Source organism: Saccoglossus kowalevskii, chromosome 6 (genome assembly GCF_978046115.1).
Source record: "Saccoglossus kowalevskii chromosome 6, keSacKowa6.1, whole genome shotgun sequence".
In the NCBI taxonomy this organism is placed as follows: Eukaryota; Metazoa; Hemichordata; class Enteropneusta; family Harrimaniidae; genus Saccoglossus; species Saccoglossus kowalevskii.
In genome coordinates, this window is record NC_140646.1 from 31,858,235 (window position 1) to 31,874,783 (window position 16,549).

The window sequence follows — 16,549 nt, forward strand, 5'->3', positions numbered from 1 at the left end:
TTTCCCCCCTCATCAACTTGTTTTCAACCAGCATCAGAAAATGGAGATGCTGGGTTTCGAACCCGGGGCCTCATACATGCAAAGCATGCGCTCTACCACTGAGCTACATCCCCGAGATGAGTTACAAAATGAAAGGATTGAAAAAAAATTGAATCACTAAATAAAATCACTTCGATTTATTCAATGAACACAATGAACATTGAATCATGTTACATTTTCAATACATCTCCCCAAAAATGAACTTTCCTACATCGCTAATTAGACAAACTGTAATGAGCCTGGCATTGGTGGTGTAACGGTTAGCAGTCGATCCGGATTCAACTCCCGGCCAATGCAGCAGCAGATTGTTTTGAGGCAATGAATGCGTGTCAATTTCTTGTCACTACCAAATATAAGCTATTGAGCAATAACTGAATTGAAGAATATAGTTTCCTTCAACTAATTTACAAGTGGGTTCAAGATGATCAAACGGTTTAGCTTTATGTTACTTTCAATTACGAATCAACACATCTCTAAAACGTTTTTCCCCCCTCATCAACTTGTTTTCAACCAGCATCAGAAAATGGAGATGCCGGGTTTGGAACCCGGGGCCTCATACATGCAAAGCATGCGCTCTACCACTGAGCTACATCCCCGAGATGAGTTACAAAATGAAAGGATTGAAAAAAAATTGAATCACTAAATAAAATCACTTCGATTTATTCAATGAACACAATGAACATTGAATCATGTTACATTTTCAATACATCTCCCCAAAAATGAACTTTCCTACATCGCTAATTAGACAAACTGTAATGAGCCTGGCATTGGTGGTGTAACGGTTAGCAGTCGATCCGGATTCAACTCCCGGCCAATGCAGCAGCAGATTGTTTTGAGGCAATGAATGCGTGTCAATTTCTTGTCACTACCAAATATAAGCTATTGAGCAATAACTGAATTGAAGAATATAGTTTCCTTCAACTAATTTACAAGTGGGTTCAAGATGATCAAACGGTTTAGCTTTATGTTACTTTCAATTACGAATCAACACATCTCTAAAACGTTTTTCCCCCCTCATCAACTTGTTTTCAACCAGCATCAGAAAATGGAGATGCCGGGTTTGGAACCCGGGGCCTCATACATGCAAAGCATGCGCTCTACCACTGAGCTACATCCCCGAGATGAGTTACAAAATGAAAGGATTGAAAAAAAATTGAATCACTAAATAAAATCACTTCGATTTATTCAATGAACACAATGAACATTGAATCATGTTACATTTTCAATACATCTCCCCAAAAATGAACTTTCCGACATCGCTAATTAGACAAACTGTAATGAGCCTGGCATTGGTGGTGTAACGGTTAGCATGGTTGCCTTCCAAGCAGTCGACTCCCGGCCAATGCAGCAGCAGATTGTTTTGAGGCAATGAATGCGTGTCAATTTCTTGTCACTACCAAATATAAGCTATTGAGCAATAACTGAATTGAAGAATATAGTTTCCTTCAACTAATTTACAAGTGGGTTCAAGATGATCAAATGGTTTAGCTTTATGTTACTTTCAATTACGAATCAACACATCTCTAAAACGTTTTTCCCCCCTCATCAACTTGTTTTCAACCAGCATCAGAAAATGGAGATGCCGGGTTTCGAACCCGGGGCCTCATACATGCAAAGCATGCGCTCTACCACTGAGCTACATCCCCGAGATGAGTTACAAAATGAAAGGATTGAAAAAAAATTGAATCACTAAATAAAATCACTTCGATTTATTCAATGAACACAATGAACATTGAATCATGTTACATTTTCAATACATCTCCCCAAAAATGAACTTTCCGACATCGCTAATTAGACAAACTGTAATGAGCCTGGCATTGGTGGTGTAACGGTTAGCATGGTTGCCTTCCAAGCAGTCGATCCGGGTTCAACTCCCGGCCAATGCAGCAGCAGATTGTTTTGAGGCAATGAATGCGTGTCAATTTCTTGTCACTACCAAATATAAGCTATTGAGCAATAACTGAATTGAAGAATATAGTTTCCTTCAACTAATTTACAAGTGGGTTCAAGATGATCAAACGGTTTAGCTTTATGTTACTTTCAATTACGAATCAACACATCTCTAAAACGTTTTTCCCCCCTCATCAACTTGTTTTCAACCAGCATCAGAAAATGGAGATGCCGGGTTTGGAACCCGGGGCCTCATACATGCAAAGCATGCGCTCTACCACTGAGCTACATCCCCGAGATGAGTTACAAAATGAAAGGATTGAAAAAAAATTGAATCACTAAATAAAATCACTTCGATTTATTCAATGAACACAATGAACATTGAATCATGTTACATTTTCAATACATCTCCCCAAAAATGAACTTTCCGACATCGCTAATTAGACAAACTGTAATGAGCCTGGCATTGGTGGTGTAACGGTTAGCATGGTTGCCTTCCAAGCAGTCGATCCGGGTTCAACTCCCGGCCAATGCAGCAGCAGATTGTTTTGAGGCAATGAATGCGTGTCAATTTCTTGTCACTACCAAATATAAGCTATTGAGCAATAACTGAATTGAAGAATATAGTTTCCTTCAACTAATTTACAAGTGGGTTCAAGATGATCAAATGGTTTAGCTTTATGTTACTTTCAATTACGAATCAACACATCTCTAAAACGTTTTTCCCCCCTCATCAACTTGTTTTCAACCAGCATCAGAAAATGGAGATGCCGGGTTTCGAACCCGGGGCCTCATACATGCAAAGCATGCGCTCTACCACTGAGCTACATCCCCGAGATGAGTTACAAAATGAAAGGATTGAAAAAAAATTGAATCACTAAATAAAATCACTTCGATTTATTCAATGAACACAATGAACATTGAATCATGTTACATTTTCAATACATCTCCCCAAAAATGAACTTTCCGACATCGCTAATTAGACAAACTGTAATGAGCCTGGCATTGGTGGTGTAACGGTTAGCATGGTTGCCTTCCAAGCAGTCGATCCGGGTTCAACTCTCGGCCAATGCAGCAGCAGATTGTTTTGAGGCAATTAATGCGTGTCAATTTCTTGTCACTGCCAAATATAAGCTATTGAGCAATAACTGAATTGAAGAATATAGTTTCCTTCAACTAATTTACAAGTGGGTTCAAGATGATCAAATGGTTTAGCTTTAGGTTACTTTCAATTACGAATCAACACATCTCTAAAACGTTTTTCCCCCCTCATCAACTTGTTTTCAACCAGCATCAGAAAATGAAGATGCCGGGTTTCGAACCCGGGGCCTCATACATGCAAAGCATGCGCTCTACCACTGAGCTACATCCCCGAGATGAGTTACAAAATGAAAGGATTGAAAAAAAATTGAATCACTAAATAAAATCACTTCGATTTATTCAATGAACACAATGAACATTGAATCATGTTACATTTTCAATACATCTCCCCAAAAATGAACTTTCCGACATCGCTAATTAGACAAACTGTAATGAGCCTGGCATTGGTGGTGTAACGGTTAGCATGGTTGCCTTCCAAGCAGTCGATCCGGGTTCAACTCCCGGCCAATGCAGCAGCAGATTGTTTTGAGGCAATGAATGCGTGTCAATTTCTTGTCACTACCAAATATAAGCTATTGAGCAATAACTGAATTGAAGAATATAGTTTCCTTCAACTAATTTACAAGTGGGTTCAAGATGATCAAATGGTTTAGCTTTATGTTACTTTCAATTACGAATCAACACATCTCTAAAACGTTTTTCCCCCCACATCAACTTGTTTTCAACCAGCATCAGAAAATGGAGATGCCGGGTTTCGAACCCGGGGCCTCATACATGCAAAGCATGCGCTCTACCACTGAGCTACATCCCCGAGATGAGTTACAAAATGAAAGGATTGAAAAAAAATTGAATCACTAAATAAAATCACTTCGATTTATTCAATGAACACAATGAACATTGAATCATGTTACATTTTCAATACATCTCCCCAAAAATGAACTTTCCGACATCGCTAATTAGACAAACTGTAATGAGCCTGGCATTGGTGGTGTAACGGTTAGCATGGTTGCCTTCCAAGCAGTCGATCCGGGTTCAACTCCCGGCCAATGCAGCAGCAGATTGTTTTGAGGCAATGAATGCGTGTCAATTTCTTGTCACTACCAAATATAAGCTATTGAGCAATAACTGAATTGAAGAATATAGTTTCCTTCAACTAATTTACAAGTGGGTTCAAGATGATCAAATGGTTTAGCTTTATGTTACTTTCAATTACGAATCAACACATCTCTAAAACGTTTTTCCCCCCTCATCAACTTGTTTTCAACCAGCATCAGAAAATGGAGATGCCGGGTTTCGAACCCGGGGCCTCATACATGCAAAGCATGCGCTCTACCACTGAGCTACATCCCCGAGATGAGTTACAAAATGAAAGGATTGAAAAAAAATTGAATCACTAAATAAAATCACTTCGATTTATTCAATGAACACAATGAACATTGAATCATGTTACATTTTCAATACATCTCCCCAAAAATGAACTTTCCGACATCGCTAATTAGACAAACTGTAATGAGCCTGGCATTGGTGGTGTAACGGTTAGCATGGTTGCCTTCCAAGCAGTCGATCCGGGTTCAACTCCCGGCCAATGCAGCAGCAGATTGTTTTGAGGCAATTAATGCGTGTCAATTTCTTGTCACTACCAAATATAAGCTATTGAGCAATAACTGAATTGAAGAATATAGTTTCCTTCAACTAATTTACAAGTGGGTTCAAGATGATCAAATGGTTTAGCTTTATGTTACTTTCAATTACGAATCAACACATCTCTAAAACGTTTTTCCCCCCTCATCAACTTGTTTTCAACCAGCATCAGAAAATGGAGATGCCGGGTTTCGAACCCGGGGCCTCATACATGCAAAGCATGCGCTCTACCACTGAGCTACATCCCCGAGATGAGTTACAAAATGAAAGGATTGAAAAAAAATTGAATCACTAAATAAAATCACTTCGATTTATTCAATGAACACAATGAACATTGAATCATGTTACATTTTCAATACATCTCCCCAAAAATGAACTTTCCGACATCGCTAATTAGACAAACTGTAATGAGCCTGGCATTGGTGGTGTAACGGTTAGCATGGTTGCCTTCCAAGCAGTCGATCCGGGTTCAACTCCCGGCCAATGCAGCAGCAGATTGTTTTGAGGCAATGAATGCGTGTCAATTTCTTGTCACTACAAAATATAAGCTATTGAGCAAGAACTGAATTGAAGAATATAGTTTCCTTCAACTAATTTACAAGTGGGTTCAAGATGATCAAATGGTTTAGCTTTATGTTACTTTCAATTACGAATCAACACATCTCTAAAACGTTTTTCCCCCCTCATCAACTTGTTTTCAACCAGCATCAGAAAATGGAGATGCCGGGTTTCGAACCCGGGGCCTCATACATGCAAAGCATGCGCTCTACCACTGAGCTACATCCCCGAGATGAGTTACAAAATGAAAGGATTGAAAAAAAATTGAATCACTAAATAAAATCACTTCGATTTATTCAATGAACACAATGAACATTGAATCATGTTACATTTTCAATACATCTCCCCAAAAATGAACTTTCCGACATCGCTAATTAGACAAACTGTAATGAGCCTGGCATTGGTGGTGTAACGGTTAGCATCGTTGCCTTCCAAGCAGTCGATCCGGGTTCAACTCCCGGCCAATGCAGCAGCAGATTGTTTTGAGGCAATGAATGCGTGTCAATTTCTTGTCACTACCAAATATAAGCTATTGAGCAATAACTGAATTGAAGAATATAGTTTCCTTCAACTAATTTACAAGTGGGTTCAAGATGATCAAATGGTTTAGCTTTATGTTACTTTCAATTACGAATCAACACATCTCTAAAACGTTTTTCCCCCCTCATCAACTTGTTTTCAACCAGCATCAGAAAATGGAGATGCCGGGTTTCGAACCCGGGGCCTCATACATGCAAAGCATGCGCTCTACCACTGAGCTACATCCCCGAGATGAGTTACAAAATGAAAGGATTGAAAAAAAATTGAATCACTAAATAAAATCACTTCGATTTATTCAATGAACACAATGAACATTGAATCATGTTACATTTTCAATACATCTCCCCAAAAATGAACTTTCCGACATCGCTAATTAGACAAACTGTAATGAGCCTGGCATTGGTGGTGTAACGGTTAGCATGGTTGCCTTCCAAGCAGTCGATCCGGGTTCAACTCCCGGCCAATGCAGCAGCAGATTGTTTTGAGGCAATGAATGCGTGTCAATTTCTTGTCACTACCAAATATAAGCTATTGAGCAATAACTGAATTGAAGAATATAGTTTCCTTCAACTAATTTACAAGTGGGTTCAAGATGATCAAATGGTTTAGCTTTATGTTACTTTCAATTACGAATCAACACATCTCTAAAACGTTTTTCCCCCCCTCATCAACTTGTTTTCAACCAGCATCAGAAAATGGAGATGCCGGGTTTCGAACCCGGGGCCTCATACATGCAAAGCATGCGCTCTACCACTGAGCTACATCCCCGAGATGAGTTACAAAATGAAAGGATTGAAAAAAAATTGAATCACTAAATAAAATCACTTCGATTTATTCAATGAACACAATGAACATTGAATCATGTTACATTTTCAATACATCTCCCCAAAAATGAACTTTCCGACATCGCTAATTAGACAAACTGTAATGAGCCTGGCATTGGTGGTGTAACGGTTAGCATGGTTGCCTTCCAAGCAGTCGATCCGGGTTCAACTCCCGGCCAATGCAGCAGCAGATTGTTTTGAGGCAATGAATGCGTGTCAATTTCTTGTCACTACCAAATATAAGCTATTGAGCAATAACTGAATTGAAGAATATAGTTTCCTTCAACTAATTTACAAGTGGGTTCAAGATGATCAAATGGTTTAGCTTTATGTTACTTTCAATTACGAATCAACACATCTCTAAAACGTTTTTCCCCCCTCATCAACTTGTTTTCAACCAGCATCAGAAAATGGAGATGCCGGGTTTCGAACCCGGGGCCTCATACATGCAAAGCATGCGCTCTACCACTGAGCTACGTCCCCGAGATGAGTTACAAAATGAAAGGATTGAAAAAAAATTGAATCACTAAATAAAATCACTTCGATTTATTCAATGAACACAATGAACATTGAATCATGTTACATTTTCAATACATCTCCCCAAAAATGAACTTTCCGACATCGCTAATTAGACAAACTGTAATGAGCCTGGCATTGGTGGTGTAACGGTTAGCATGGTTGCCTTCCAAGCAGTCGATCCGGGTTCAACTCCCAGCCAATGCAGCAGCAGATTGTTTTGAGGCAATGAATGCGTGTCAATTTCTTGTCACTACCAAATATAAGCTATTGAGCAATAACTGAATTGAAGAATATAGTTTCCTTCAACTAATTTACAAGTGGGTTCAAGATGATCAAATGGTTTAGCTTTATGTTACTTTCAATTACGAATCAACACATCTCTAAAACGTTTTTCCCCCCTCATCAACTTGTTTTCAACCAGCATCAGAAAACGGAGATGCCGGGTTTCGAACCCGGGGCCTCATACATGCAAAGCATGCGCTCTACCACTGAGCTACATCCCCGAGATGAGTTACAAAATGAAAGGATTGAAAAAAAATTGAATCACTAAATAAAATCACTTCGATTTATTCAATGAACACAATGAACATTGAATCATGTTACATTTTCAATACATCTCCCCAAAAATGAACTTTCCGACATCGCTAATTAGACAAACTGTAATGAGCCTGGCATTGGTGGTGTAACGGTTAGCATGGTTGCCTTCCAAGCAGTCGATCCGGGTTCAACTCCCGGCCAATGCAGCAGCAGATTGTTTTGAGGCAATGAATGCGTGTCAATTTCTTGTCACTACCAAATATAAGCTATTGAGCAATAACTGAATTGAAGAATATAGTTTCCTTCAACTAATTTACAAGTGGGTTCAAGATGATCAAATGGTTTAGCTTTATGTTACTTTCAATTACGAATCAACACATCTCTAAAACGTTTTTCCCCCCTCATTTACTTGTTTTCAACCAGCATCAGAAAATGGAGATGTCGGGTATCGAACCCAGGGCCTCATACATGCAAAACATGCGCTCTACCACTGAGCTACATCCCCGAGATGAGTTACAAAATGAAAGGATTGAAAAAAAATTGAATCACTAAATAAAATCACTTCGATTTATTCAATGAACACAATGAACATTGAATCATGTTACATTTTCAATACATCTCCCCAAAAATGAACTTTCCGACATCGCTAATTAGACAAACTGTAATGAGCCTGGCATTGGTGGTGTAACGGTTAGCATGGTTGCCTTCCAAGCAGTCGATCCGGGTTCAACTCCCGGCCAATGCAGCAGCAGATTGTTTTGAGGCAATGAATGCGTGTCAATTTCTTGTCACTACCAAATATAAGCTATTGAGCAATAACTGAATTGAAGAATATAGTTTCCTTCAACTAATTTACAAGTGGGTTCAAGATGATCAAATGGTTTAGCTTTATGTTACTTTCAATTACGAATCAACACATCTCTAAAACGTTTTTCCCCCCTCATCAACTTGTTTTCAACCAGCATCAGAAAATGGAGATGCCGGGTTTCGAACCCGGGGCCTCATACATGCAAAGCATGCGCTCTACCACTGAGCTACATCCCCGAGATGAGTTACAAAATGAAAGGATTGAAAAAAAATTGAATCACTAAATAAAATCACTTCGATTTATTCAATGAACACAATGAACATTGAATCATGTTACATTTTCAATACATCTCCCCAAAAATGAACTTTCCGACATCGCTAATTAGACAAACTGTAATGAGCCTGGCATTGGTGGTGTAACGGTTAGCATGGTTGCCTTCCAAGCAGTCGATCCGGGTTCAACTCCCGGCCAATGCAGCAGCAGATTGTTTTGAGGCAATGAATGCGTGTCAATTTCTTGTCACTACCAAATATAAGCTATTGAGCAATAACTGAATTGAAGAATATAGTTTCCTTCAACTAATTTACAAGTGGGTTCAAGATGATCAAATGGTTTAGCTTTATGTTACTTTCAATTACGAATCAACACATCTCTAAAACGTTTTTCCCCCCTCATCAACTTGTTTTCAACCAGCATCAGAAAATGGAGATGCCGGGTTTCGAACCCGGGGCCTCATACATGCAAAGCATGCGCTCTACCACTGAGCTACGTCCCCGAGATGAGTTACAAAATGAAAGGATTGAAAAAAAATTGAATCACTAAATAAAATCACTTCGATTTATTCAATGAACACAATGAACATTGAATCATGTTACATTTTCAATACATCTCCCCAAAAATGAACTTTCCGACATCGCTAATTAGACAAACTGTAATGAGCCTGGCATTGGTGGTGTAACGGTTAGCATGGTTGCCTTCCAAGCAGTCGATCCGGGTTCAACTCCCAGCCAATGCAGCAGCAGATTGTTTTGAGGCAATGAATGCGTGTCAATTTCTTGTCACTACCAAATATAAGCTATTGAGCAATAACTGAATTGAAGAATATAGTTTCCTTCAACTAATTTACAAGTGGGTTCAAGATGATCAAATGGTTTAGCTTTATGTTACTTTCAATTACGAATCAACACATCTCTAAAACGTTTTTCCCCCCTCATCAACTTGTTTTCAACCAGCATCAGAAAATGGAGATGCCGGGTTTCGAACCCGGGGCCTCATACATGCAAAGCATGCGCTCTACCACTGAGCTACATCCCCGAGATGAGTTACAAAATGAAAGGATTGAAAAAAAATTGAATCACTAAATAAAATCACTTCGATTTATTCAATGAACACAATGAACATTGAATCATGTTACATTTTCAATACATCTCCCCAAAAATGAACTTTCCGACATCGCTAATTAGACAAACTGTAATGAGCCTGGCATTGGTGGTGTAACGGTTAGCATGGTTGCCTTCCAAGCAGTCGATCCGGGTTCAACTCCCGGCCAATGCAGCAGCAGATTGTTTTGAGGCAATGAATGCGTGTCAATTTCTTGTCACTACCAAATATAAGCTATTGAGCAATAACTGAATTGAAGAATATAGTTTCCTTCAACTAATTTACAAGTGGGTTCAAGATGATCAAATGGTTTAGCTTTATGTTACTTTCAATTACGAATCAACACATCTCTAAAACGTTTCCCCCCCCCCTCATCAACTTGTTTTCAACCAGCATCAGAAAATGGAGATGCCGGGTTTCGAACCCGGGGCCTCATACATGCAAAGCATGCGCTCTACCACTGAGCTACATCCCCGAGATGAGTTACAAAATGAAAGGATTGAAAAAAAATTGAATCACTAAATAAAATCACTTCGATTTATTCAATGAACACAATGAACATTGAATCATGTTACATTTTCAATACATCTCCCCAAAAATGAACTTTCCGACATCGCTAATTAGACAAACTGTAATGAGCCTGGCATTGGTGGTGTAACGGTTAGCATGGTTGCCTTCCAAGCAGTCGATCCGGGTTCAACTCCCGGCCAATGCAGCAGCAGATTGTTTTGAGGCAATGAATGCGTGTCAATTTCTTGTCACTACCAAATATAAGCTATTGAGCAATAACTGAATTGAAGAATATAGTTTCCTTCAACTAATTTACAAGTGGGTTCAAGATGATCAAATGGTTTAGCTTTATGTTACTTTCAATTACGAATCAACACATCTCTAAAACGTTTTTCCCCCCTCATCAACTTGTTTTCAACCAGCATCAGAAAATGGAGATGCCGGGTTTCGAACCCGGGGCCTCATACATGCAAAGCATGCGCTCTACCACTGAGCTACATCCCCGAGATGAGTTACAAAATGAAAGGATTGAAAAAAAATTGAATCACTAAATAAAATCACTTCGATTTATTCAATGAACACAATGAACATTGAATCATGTTACATTTTCAATACATCTCCCCAAAAATGAACTTTCCGACATCGCTAATTAGACAAACTGTAATGAGCCTGGCATTGGTGGTGTAACGGTTAGCATGGTTGCCTTCCAAGCAGTCGATCCGGGTTCAACTCCCGGCCAATGCAGCAGCAGATTGTTTTGAGGCAATGAATGCGTGTCAATTTCTTGTCACTACCAAATATAAGCTATTGAGCAATAACTGAATTGAAGAATATAGTTTCCTTCAACTAATTTACAAGTGGGTTCAAGATGATCAAATGGTTTAGCTTTATGTTACTTTCAATTACGAATCAACACATCTCTAAAACGTTTTTCCCCCCTCATCAACTTGTTTTCAACCAGCATCAGAAAATGGAGATGCCGGGTTTCGAACCCGGGGCCTCATACATGCAAAGCATGCGCTCTACCACTGAGCTACATCCCCGAGATGAGTTACAAAATGAAAGGATTGAAAAAAAATTGAATCACTAAATAAAATCACTTCGATTTATTCAATGAACACAATGAACATTGAATCATGTTACATTTTCAATACATCTCCCCAAAAATGAACTTTCCGACATCGCTAATTAGACAAACTGTAATGAGCCTGGCATTGGTGGTGTAACGGTTAGCATGGTTGCCTTCCAAGCAGTCGATCCGGGTTCAACTCCCGGCCAATGCAGCAGCAGATTGTTTTGAGGCAATGAATGCGTGTCAATTTCTTGTCACTACCAAATATAAGCTATTGAGCAATAACTGAATTGAAGAATATAGTTTCCTTCAACTAATTTACAAGTGGGTTCAAGATGATCAAATGGTTTAGCTTTATGTTACTTTCAATTACGAATCAACACATCTCTAAAACGTTTTTCCCCCCTCATCAACTTGTTTTCAACCAGCATCAGAAAATGGAGATGCCGGGTTTCGAACCCGGGGCCTCGTACATGCAAAGCATGCGCTCTACCACTGAGCTACGTCCCCGAGATGAGTTACAAAATGAAAGGATTGAAAAAAAATTGAATCACTAAATAAAATCACTTCGATTTATTCAATGAACACAATGAACATTGAATCATGTTACATTTTCAATACATCTCCCCAAAAATGAACTTTCCGACATCGCTAATTAGACAAACTGTAATGAGCCTGGCATTGGTGGTGTAACGGTGAGCATGGTTGCCTTCCAAGCAGTCGATCCGGGTTCAACTCCCGGCCAATGCAGCAGCAGATTGTTTTGAGGCAATGAATGCGTGTCAATTTCTTGTCACTACCAAATATAAGCTATTGAGCAATAACTGAATTGAAGAATATAGTTTCCTTCAACTAATTTACAAGTGGGTTCAAGATGATCAAATGGTTTAGCTTTATGTTACTTTCAATTACGAATCAACACATCTCTAAAACGTTTTTCCCCCCTCATCAACTTGTTTTCAACCAGCATCAGAAAATGGAGATGCCGGGTTTCGAACCCGGGGCCTCATACATGCAAAGCATGCGCTCTACCACTGAGCTACATCCCCGAGATGAGTTACAAAATGAAAGGATTGAAAAAAAATTGAATCACTAAATAAAATCACTTCGATTTATTCAATGAACACAATGAACATTGAATCATGTTACATTTTCAATACATCTCCCCAAAAATGAACTTTCCGACATCGCTAATTAGACAAACTGTAATGAGCCTGGCATTGGTGGTGTAACGGTTAGCATGGTTGCCTTCCAAGCAGTCGATCCGGGTTCAACTCCCGGCCAATGCAGCAGCAGATTGTTTTGAGGCAATGAATGCGTGTCAATTTCTTGTCACTACCAAATATAAGCTATTGAGCAATAACTGAATTGAAGAATATAGTTTCCTTCAACTAATTTACAAGTGGGTTCAAGATGATCAAATGGTTTAGCTTTATGTTACTTTCAATTACGAATCAACACATCTCTAAAACGTTTTTCCCCCCTCATCAACTTGTTTTCAACCAGCATCAGAAAATGGAGATGCCGGGTTTCGAACCCGGGGCCTCATACATGCAAAGCATGCGCTCTACCACTGAGCTACATCCCCGAGATGAGTTACAAAATGAAAGGATTGAAAAAAAATTGAATCACTAAATAAAATCACTTCGATTTATTCAATGAACACAATGAACATTGAATCATGTTACATTTTCAATACATCTCCCCAAAAATGAACTTTCCGACATCGCTAATTAGACAAACTGTAATGAGCCTGGCATTGGTGGTGTAACGGTTAGCATGGTTGCCTTCCAAGCAGTCGATCCGGGTTCAACTCCCGGCCAATGCAGCAGCAGATTGTTTTGAGGCAATGAATGCGTGTCAATTTCTTGTCACTACCAAATATAAGCTATTGAGCAATAACTGAATTGAAGAATATAGTTTCCTTCAACTAATTTACAAGTGGGTTCAAGATGATCAAATGGTTTAGCTTTATGTTACTTTCAATTACGAATCAACACATCTCTAAAACGTTTTTCCCCCCTCATCAACTTGTTTTCAACCAGCATCAGAAAATGGAGATGCCGGGTTTCGAACCCGGGGCCTCATACATGCAAAGCATGCGCTCTACCACTGAGCTACGTCCCCGAGATGAGTTACAAAATGAAAGGATTGAAAAAAAATTGAATCACTAAATAAAATCACTTCGATTTATTCAATGAACACAATGAACATTGAATCATGTTACATTTTCAATACATCTCCCCAAAAATGAACTTTCCGACATCGCTAATTAGACAAACTGTAATGAGCCTGGCATTGGTGGTGTAACGGTTAGCATGGTTGCCTTCCAAGCAGTCGATCCGGGTTCAACTCCCGGCCAATGCAGCAGCAGATTGTTTTGAGGCAATGAATGCGTGTCAATTTCTTGTCACTACCAAATATAAGCTATTGAGCAATAACTGAATTGAAGAATATAGTTTCCTTCAACTAATTTACAAGTGGGTTCAAGATGATCAAATGGTTTAGCTTTATGTTACTTTCAATTACGAATCAACACATCTCTAAAACGTTTTTCCCCCCTCATCAACTTGTTTTCAACCAGCATCAGAAAATGGAGATGCCGGGTTTCGAACCCGGGGCCTCATACATGCAAAGCATGCGCTCTACCACTGAGCTACATCCCCGAGATGAGTTACAAAATGAAAGGATTGAAAAAAAATTGAATCACTAAATAAAATCACTTCGATTTATTCAATGAACACAATGAACATTGAATCATGTTACATTTTCAATACATCTCCCCAAAAATGAACTTTCCGACATCGCTAATTAGACAAACTGTAATGAGCCTGGCATTGGTGGTGTAACGGTTAGCATGGTTGCCTTCCAAGCAGTCGATCCGGGTTCAACTCCCGGCCAATGCAGCAGCAGATTGTTTTGAGGCAATGAATGCGTGTCAATTTCTTGTCACTACCAAATATAAGCTATTGAGCAATAACTGAATTGAAGAATATAGTTTCCTTCAACTAATTTACAAGTGGGTTCAAGATGATCAAATGGTTTAGCTTTATGTTACTTTCAATTACGAATCAACACATCTCTAAAACGTTTTCCCCCCCTCATCAACTTGTTTTCAACCAGCATCAGAAAATGGAGATGCCGGGTTTCGAACCCGGGGCCTCATACATGCAAAGCATGCGCTCTACCACTGAGCTACATCCCCGAGATGAGTTGCAAAATGAAAGGATTGAAAAAAAATTGAATCACTAAATAAAATCACTTCGATTTATTCAATGAACACAATGAACATTGAATCATGTTACATTTTCAATACATCTCCCCAAAAATGAACTTTCCGACATCGCTAATTAGACAAACTGTAATGAGCCTGGCATTGGTGGTGTAACGGTTAGCATGGTTGCCTTCCAAGCAGTCGATCCGGGTTCAACTCCCGGCCAATGCAGCAGCAGATTGTTTTGAGGCAATGAATGCGTGTCAATTTCTTGTCACTACCAAATATAAGCTATTGAGCAATAACTGAATTGAAGAATATAGTTTCCTTCAACTAATTTACAAGTGGGTTCAAGATGATCAAATGGTTTAGCTTTATGTTACTTTCAATTACGAATCAACACATCTCTAAAACGTTTTCACCCCCTCATCAACTTGTTTTCAACCAGCATCAGAAAATGGAGATGCCGGGTTTCGAACCCGGGGCCTCATACATGCAAAGCATGCGCTCTACCACTGAGCTACATCCCCGAGATGAGTTACAAAATGAAAGGATTGAAAAAAAATTGAATCACTAAATAAAATCACTTCGATTTATTCAATGAACACAATGAACATTGAATCATGTTACATTTTCAATACATCTCCCCAAAAATGAACTTTCCGACATCGCTAATTAGACAAACTGTAATGAGCCTGGCATTGGTGGTGTAACGGTGAGCATGGTTGCCTTCCAAGCAGTCGATCCGGGTTCAACTCCCGGCCAATGCAGCAGCAGATTGTTTTGAGGCAATGAATGCGTGTCAATTTCTTGTCACTACCAAATATAAGCTATTGAGCAATAACTGAATTGAAGAATATAGTTTCCTTCAACTAATTTACAAGTGGGTTCAAGATGATCAAATGGTTTAGCTTTATGTTACTTTCAATTACGAATCAACACATCTCTAAAACGTTTTTCCCCCCTCATCAACTTGTTTTCAACCAGCATCAGAAAATGGAGATGCCGGGTTTCGAACCCGGGGCCTCATACATGCAAAGCATGCGCTCTACCACTGAGCTACATCCCCGAGATGAGTTACAAAATGAAAGGATTGAAAAAAAATTGAATCACTAAATAAAATCACTTCGATTTATTCAATGAACACAATGAACATTGAATCATGTTACATTTTCAATACATCTCCCCAAAAATGAACTTTCCGACATCGCTAATTAGACAAACTGTAATGAGCCTGGCATTGGTGGTGTAACGGTTAGCATGGTTGCCTTCCAAGCAGTCGATCCGGGTTCAACTCCCGGCCAATGCAGCAGCAGATTGTTTTGAGGCAATGAATGCGTGTCAATTTCTTGTCACTACCAAATATAAGCTATTGAGCAATAACTGAATTGAAGAATATAGTTTCCTTCAACTAATTTACAAGTGGGTTCAAGATGATCAAATGGTTTAGCTTTATGTTACTTTCAATTACGAATCAACACATCTCTAAAACGTTTTTCCCCCCTCATCAACTTGTTTTCAACCAGCATCAGAAAATGGAGATGCCGGGTTTCGAACCCGGGGCCTCATACATGCAAAGCATGCGCTCTACCACTGAGCTACATCCCCGAGATGAGTTACAAAATGAAAGGATTGAAAAAAAATTGAATCACTAAATAAAATCACTTCGATTTATTCAATGAACACAATGAACATTGAATCATGTTACATTTTCAATACATCTCCCCAAAAATGAACTTTCCGACATCGCTAATTAGACAAACTGTAATGAGCCTGGCATTGGTGGTGTAACGGTTAGCATGGTTGCCTTCCAAGCAGTCGATCCGGGTTCAACTCCCGGCCAATGCAGCAGCAGATTGTTTTGAGGCAATGAATGCGTGTCAATTTCTTGTCACTACCAAATATAAGCTATTGAG

At 39.2% G+C, this 16,549-nt stretch overlaps 46 non-coding genes across 46 annotated transcripts; 24 read left to right on the forward strand and 22 right to left on the reverse strand.

Annotated features, from left to right (window-relative positions):
• Positions 1-1,613: 1,613 nt before the first annotated feature.
• Positions 1,614-1,685, reverse strand: TRNAA-UGC (transfer RNA alanine (anticodon UGC)). Its single transcript has one exon. It is a non-coding gene; the product is annotated as a tRNA-Ala (tRNA).
• Positions 1,686-1,853: 168 nt separating this feature from the next.
• Positions 1,854-1,925, forward strand: TRNAG-UCC (transfer RNA glycine (anticodon UCC)). The gene has a single exon. It is a non-coding gene; the product is annotated as a tRNA-Gly (tRNA).
• Positions 1,926-2,392: 467 nt separating this feature from the next.
• On the forward strand, positions 2,393-2,464 carry TRNAG-UCC (transfer RNA glycine (anticodon UCC)). Its single transcript has one exon. It is a non-coding gene; the product is annotated as a tRNA-Gly (tRNA).
• Positions 2,465-2,691: 227 nt separating this feature from the next.
• TRNAA-UGC (transfer RNA alanine (anticodon UGC)) lies at positions 2,692-2,763 on the reverse strand. The gene has a single exon. It is a non-coding gene; the product is annotated as a tRNA-Ala (tRNA).
• A 467-nt stretch (positions 2,764-3,230) lies between these two features.
• TRNAA-UGC (transfer RNA alanine (anticodon UGC)) lies at positions 3,231-3,302 on the reverse strand. The gene has a single exon. It is a non-coding gene; the product is annotated as a tRNA-Ala (tRNA).
• Positions 3,303-3,470: 168 nt separating this feature from the next.
• TRNAG-UCC (transfer RNA glycine (anticodon UCC)) lies at positions 3,471-3,542 on the forward strand. Its single transcript has one exon. It is a non-coding gene; the product is annotated as a tRNA-Gly (tRNA).
• Positions 3,543-3,769: 227 nt separating this feature from the next.
• Positions 3,770-3,841, reverse strand: TRNAA-UGC (transfer RNA alanine (anticodon UGC)). The gene has a single exon. It is a non-coding gene; the product is annotated as a tRNA-Ala (tRNA).
• A 168-nt stretch (positions 3,842-4,009) lies between these two features.
• On the forward strand, positions 4,010-4,081 carry TRNAG-UCC (transfer RNA glycine (anticodon UCC)). The gene has a single exon. It is a non-coding gene; the product is annotated as a tRNA-Gly (tRNA).
• A 227-nt stretch (positions 4,082-4,308) lies between these two features.
• TRNAA-UGC (transfer RNA alanine (anticodon UGC)) lies at positions 4,309-4,380 on the reverse strand. Its single transcript has one exon. It is a non-coding gene; the product is annotated as a tRNA-Ala (tRNA).
• Positions 4,381-4,548: 168 nt separating this feature from the next.
• TRNAG-UCC (transfer RNA glycine (anticodon UCC)) lies at positions 4,549-4,620 on the forward strand. The gene has a single exon. It is a non-coding gene; the product is annotated as a tRNA-Gly (tRNA).
• A 227-nt stretch (positions 4,621-4,847) lies between these two features.
• TRNAA-UGC (transfer RNA alanine (anticodon UGC)) lies at positions 4,848-4,919 on the reverse strand. The gene has a single exon. It is a non-coding gene; the product is annotated as a tRNA-Ala (tRNA).
• A 168-nt stretch (positions 4,920-5,087) lies between these two features.
• TRNAG-UCC (transfer RNA glycine (anticodon UCC)) lies at positions 5,088-5,159 on the forward strand. The gene has a single exon. It is a non-coding gene; the product is annotated as a tRNA-Gly (tRNA).
• A 227-nt stretch (positions 5,160-5,386) lies between these two features.
• Positions 5,387-5,458, reverse strand: TRNAA-UGC (transfer RNA alanine (anticodon UGC)). The gene has a single exon. It is a non-coding gene; the product is annotated as a tRNA-Ala (tRNA).
• A 467-nt stretch (positions 5,459-5,925) lies between these two features.
• On the reverse strand, positions 5,926-5,997 carry TRNAA-UGC (transfer RNA alanine (anticodon UGC)). The gene has a single exon. It is a non-coding gene; the product is annotated as a tRNA-Ala (tRNA).
• Positions 5,998-6,165: 168 nt separating this feature from the next.
• Positions 6,166-6,237, forward strand: TRNAG-UCC (transfer RNA glycine (anticodon UCC)). Its single transcript has one exon. It is a non-coding gene; the product is annotated as a tRNA-Gly (tRNA).
• Positions 6,238-6,465: 228 nt separating this feature from the next.
• TRNAA-UGC (transfer RNA alanine (anticodon UGC)) lies at positions 6,466-6,537 on the reverse strand. The gene has a single exon. It is a non-coding gene; the product is annotated as a tRNA-Ala (tRNA).
• Positions 6,538-6,705: 168 nt separating this feature from the next.
• Positions 6,706-6,777, forward strand: TRNAG-UCC (transfer RNA glycine (anticodon UCC)). The gene has a single exon. It is a non-coding gene; the product is annotated as a tRNA-Gly (tRNA).
• Positions 6,778-7,543: 766 nt separating this feature from the next.
• On the reverse strand, positions 7,544-7,615 carry TRNAA-UGC (transfer RNA alanine (anticodon UGC)). Its single transcript has one exon. It is a non-coding gene; the product is annotated as a tRNA-Ala (tRNA).
• Positions 7,616-7,783: 168 nt separating this feature from the next.
• On the forward strand, positions 7,784-7,855 carry TRNAG-UCC (transfer RNA glycine (anticodon UCC)). The gene has a single exon. It is a non-coding gene; the product is annotated as a tRNA-Gly (tRNA).
• Positions 7,856-8,322: 467 nt separating this feature from the next.
• TRNAG-UCC (transfer RNA glycine (anticodon UCC)) lies at positions 8,323-8,394 on the forward strand. The gene has a single exon. It is a non-coding gene; the product is annotated as a tRNA-Gly (tRNA).
• A 227-nt stretch (positions 8,395-8,621) lies between these two features.
• On the reverse strand, positions 8,622-8,693 carry TRNAA-UGC (transfer RNA alanine (anticodon UGC)). The gene has a single exon. It is a non-coding gene; the product is annotated as a tRNA-Ala (tRNA).
• Positions 8,694-8,861: 168 nt separating this feature from the next.
• Positions 8,862-8,933, forward strand: TRNAG-UCC (transfer RNA glycine (anticodon UCC)). The gene has a single exon. It is a non-coding gene; the product is annotated as a tRNA-Gly (tRNA).
• Positions 8,934-9,699: 766 nt separating this feature from the next.
• TRNAA-UGC (transfer RNA alanine (anticodon UGC)) lies at positions 9,700-9,771 on the reverse strand. Its single transcript has one exon. It is a non-coding gene; the product is annotated as a tRNA-Ala (tRNA).
• A 168-nt stretch (positions 9,772-9,939) lies between these two features.
• Positions 9,940-10,011, forward strand: TRNAG-UCC (transfer RNA glycine (anticodon UCC)). The gene has a single exon. It is a non-coding gene; the product is annotated as a tRNA-Gly (tRNA).
• Positions 10,012-10,240: 229 nt separating this feature from the next.
• TRNAA-UGC (transfer RNA alanine (anticodon UGC)) lies at positions 10,241-10,312 on the reverse strand. The gene has a single exon. It is a non-coding gene; the product is annotated as a tRNA-Ala (tRNA).
• A 168-nt stretch (positions 10,313-10,480) lies between these two features.
• TRNAG-UCC (transfer RNA glycine (anticodon UCC)) lies at positions 10,481-10,552 on the forward strand. The gene has a single exon. It is a non-coding gene; the product is annotated as a tRNA-Gly (tRNA).
• A 227-nt stretch (positions 10,553-10,779) lies between these two features.
• On the reverse strand, positions 10,780-10,851 carry TRNAA-UGC (transfer RNA alanine (anticodon UGC)). Its single transcript has one exon. It is a non-coding gene; the product is annotated as a tRNA-Ala (tRNA).
• Positions 10,852-11,019: 168 nt separating this feature from the next.
• TRNAG-UCC (transfer RNA glycine (anticodon UCC)) lies at positions 11,020-11,091 on the forward strand. Its single transcript has one exon. It is a non-coding gene; the product is annotated as a tRNA-Gly (tRNA).
• Positions 11,092-11,318: 227 nt separating this feature from the next.
• Positions 11,319-11,390, reverse strand: TRNAA-UGC (transfer RNA alanine (anticodon UGC)). The gene has a single exon. It is a non-coding gene; the product is annotated as a tRNA-Ala (tRNA).
• A 168-nt stretch (positions 11,391-11,558) lies between these two features.
• TRNAG-UCC (transfer RNA glycine (anticodon UCC)) lies at positions 11,559-11,630 on the forward strand. The gene has a single exon. It is a non-coding gene; the product is annotated as a tRNA-Gly (tRNA).
• A 467-nt stretch (positions 11,631-12,097) lies between these two features.
• Positions 12,098-12,169, forward strand: TRNAG-UCC (transfer RNA glycine (anticodon UCC)). The gene has a single exon. It is a non-coding gene; the product is annotated as a tRNA-Gly (tRNA).
• Positions 12,170-12,396: 227 nt separating this feature from the next.
• On the reverse strand, positions 12,397-12,468 carry TRNAA-UGC (transfer RNA alanine (anticodon UGC)). Its single transcript has one exon. It is a non-coding gene; the product is annotated as a tRNA-Ala (tRNA).
• A 168-nt stretch (positions 12,469-12,636) lies between these two features.
• TRNAG-UCC (transfer RNA glycine (anticodon UCC)) lies at positions 12,637-12,708 on the forward strand. Its single transcript has one exon. It is a non-coding gene; the product is annotated as a tRNA-Gly (tRNA).
• Positions 12,709-12,935: 227 nt separating this feature from the next.
• Positions 12,936-13,007, reverse strand: TRNAA-UGC (transfer RNA alanine (anticodon UGC)). The gene has a single exon. It is a non-coding gene; the product is annotated as a tRNA-Ala (tRNA).
• Positions 13,008-13,175: 168 nt separating this feature from the next.
• On the forward strand, positions 13,176-13,247 carry TRNAG-UCC (transfer RNA glycine (anticodon UCC)). The gene has a single exon. It is a non-coding gene; the product is annotated as a tRNA-Gly (tRNA).
• A 467-nt stretch (positions 13,248-13,714) lies between these two features.
• TRNAG-UCC (transfer RNA glycine (anticodon UCC)) lies at positions 13,715-13,786 on the forward strand. Its single transcript has one exon. It is a non-coding gene; the product is annotated as a tRNA-Gly (tRNA).
• Positions 13,787-14,013: 227 nt separating this feature from the next.
• Positions 14,014-14,085, reverse strand: TRNAA-UGC (transfer RNA alanine (anticodon UGC)). The gene has a single exon. It is a non-coding gene; the product is annotated as a tRNA-Ala (tRNA).
• Positions 14,086-14,253: 168 nt separating this feature from the next.
• TRNAG-UCC (transfer RNA glycine (anticodon UCC)) lies at positions 14,254-14,325 on the forward strand. Its single transcript has one exon. It is a non-coding gene; the product is annotated as a tRNA-Gly (tRNA).
• A 227-nt stretch (positions 14,326-14,552) lies between these two features.
• TRNAA-UGC (transfer RNA alanine (anticodon UGC)) lies at positions 14,553-14,624 on the reverse strand. The gene has a single exon. It is a non-coding gene; the product is annotated as a tRNA-Ala (tRNA).
• A 168-nt stretch (positions 14,625-14,792) lies between these two features.
• Positions 14,793-14,864, forward strand: TRNAG-UCC (transfer RNA glycine (anticodon UCC)). The gene has a single exon. It is a non-coding gene; the product is annotated as a tRNA-Gly (tRNA).
• Positions 14,865-15,091: 227 nt separating this feature from the next.
• Positions 15,092-15,163, reverse strand: TRNAA-UGC (transfer RNA alanine (anticodon UGC)). Its single transcript has one exon. It is a non-coding gene; the product is annotated as a tRNA-Ala (tRNA).
• Positions 15,164-15,331: 168 nt separating this feature from the next.
• Positions 15,332-15,403, forward strand: TRNAG-UCC (transfer RNA glycine (anticodon UCC)). The gene has a single exon. It is a non-coding gene; the product is annotated as a tRNA-Gly (tRNA).
• A 227-nt stretch (positions 15,404-15,630) lies between these two features.
• Positions 15,631-15,702, reverse strand: TRNAA-UGC (transfer RNA alanine (anticodon UGC)). The gene has a single exon. It is a non-coding gene; the product is annotated as a tRNA-Ala (tRNA).
• Positions 15,703-15,870: 168 nt separating this feature from the next.
• On the forward strand, positions 15,871-15,942 carry TRNAG-UCC (transfer RNA glycine (anticodon UCC)). The gene has a single exon. It is a non-coding gene; the product is annotated as a tRNA-Gly (tRNA).
• Positions 15,943-16,169: 227 nt separating this feature from the next.
• TRNAA-UGC (transfer RNA alanine (anticodon UGC)) lies at positions 16,170-16,241 on the reverse strand. Its single transcript has one exon. It is a non-coding gene; the product is annotated as a tRNA-Ala (tRNA).
• A 168-nt stretch (positions 16,242-16,409) lies between these two features.
• On the forward strand, positions 16,410-16,481 carry TRNAG-UCC (transfer RNA glycine (anticodon UCC)). The gene has a single exon. It is a non-coding gene; the product is annotated as a tRNA-Gly (tRNA).
• The last annotated feature ends 68 nt before the right edge of the window (positions 16,482-16,549 follow it).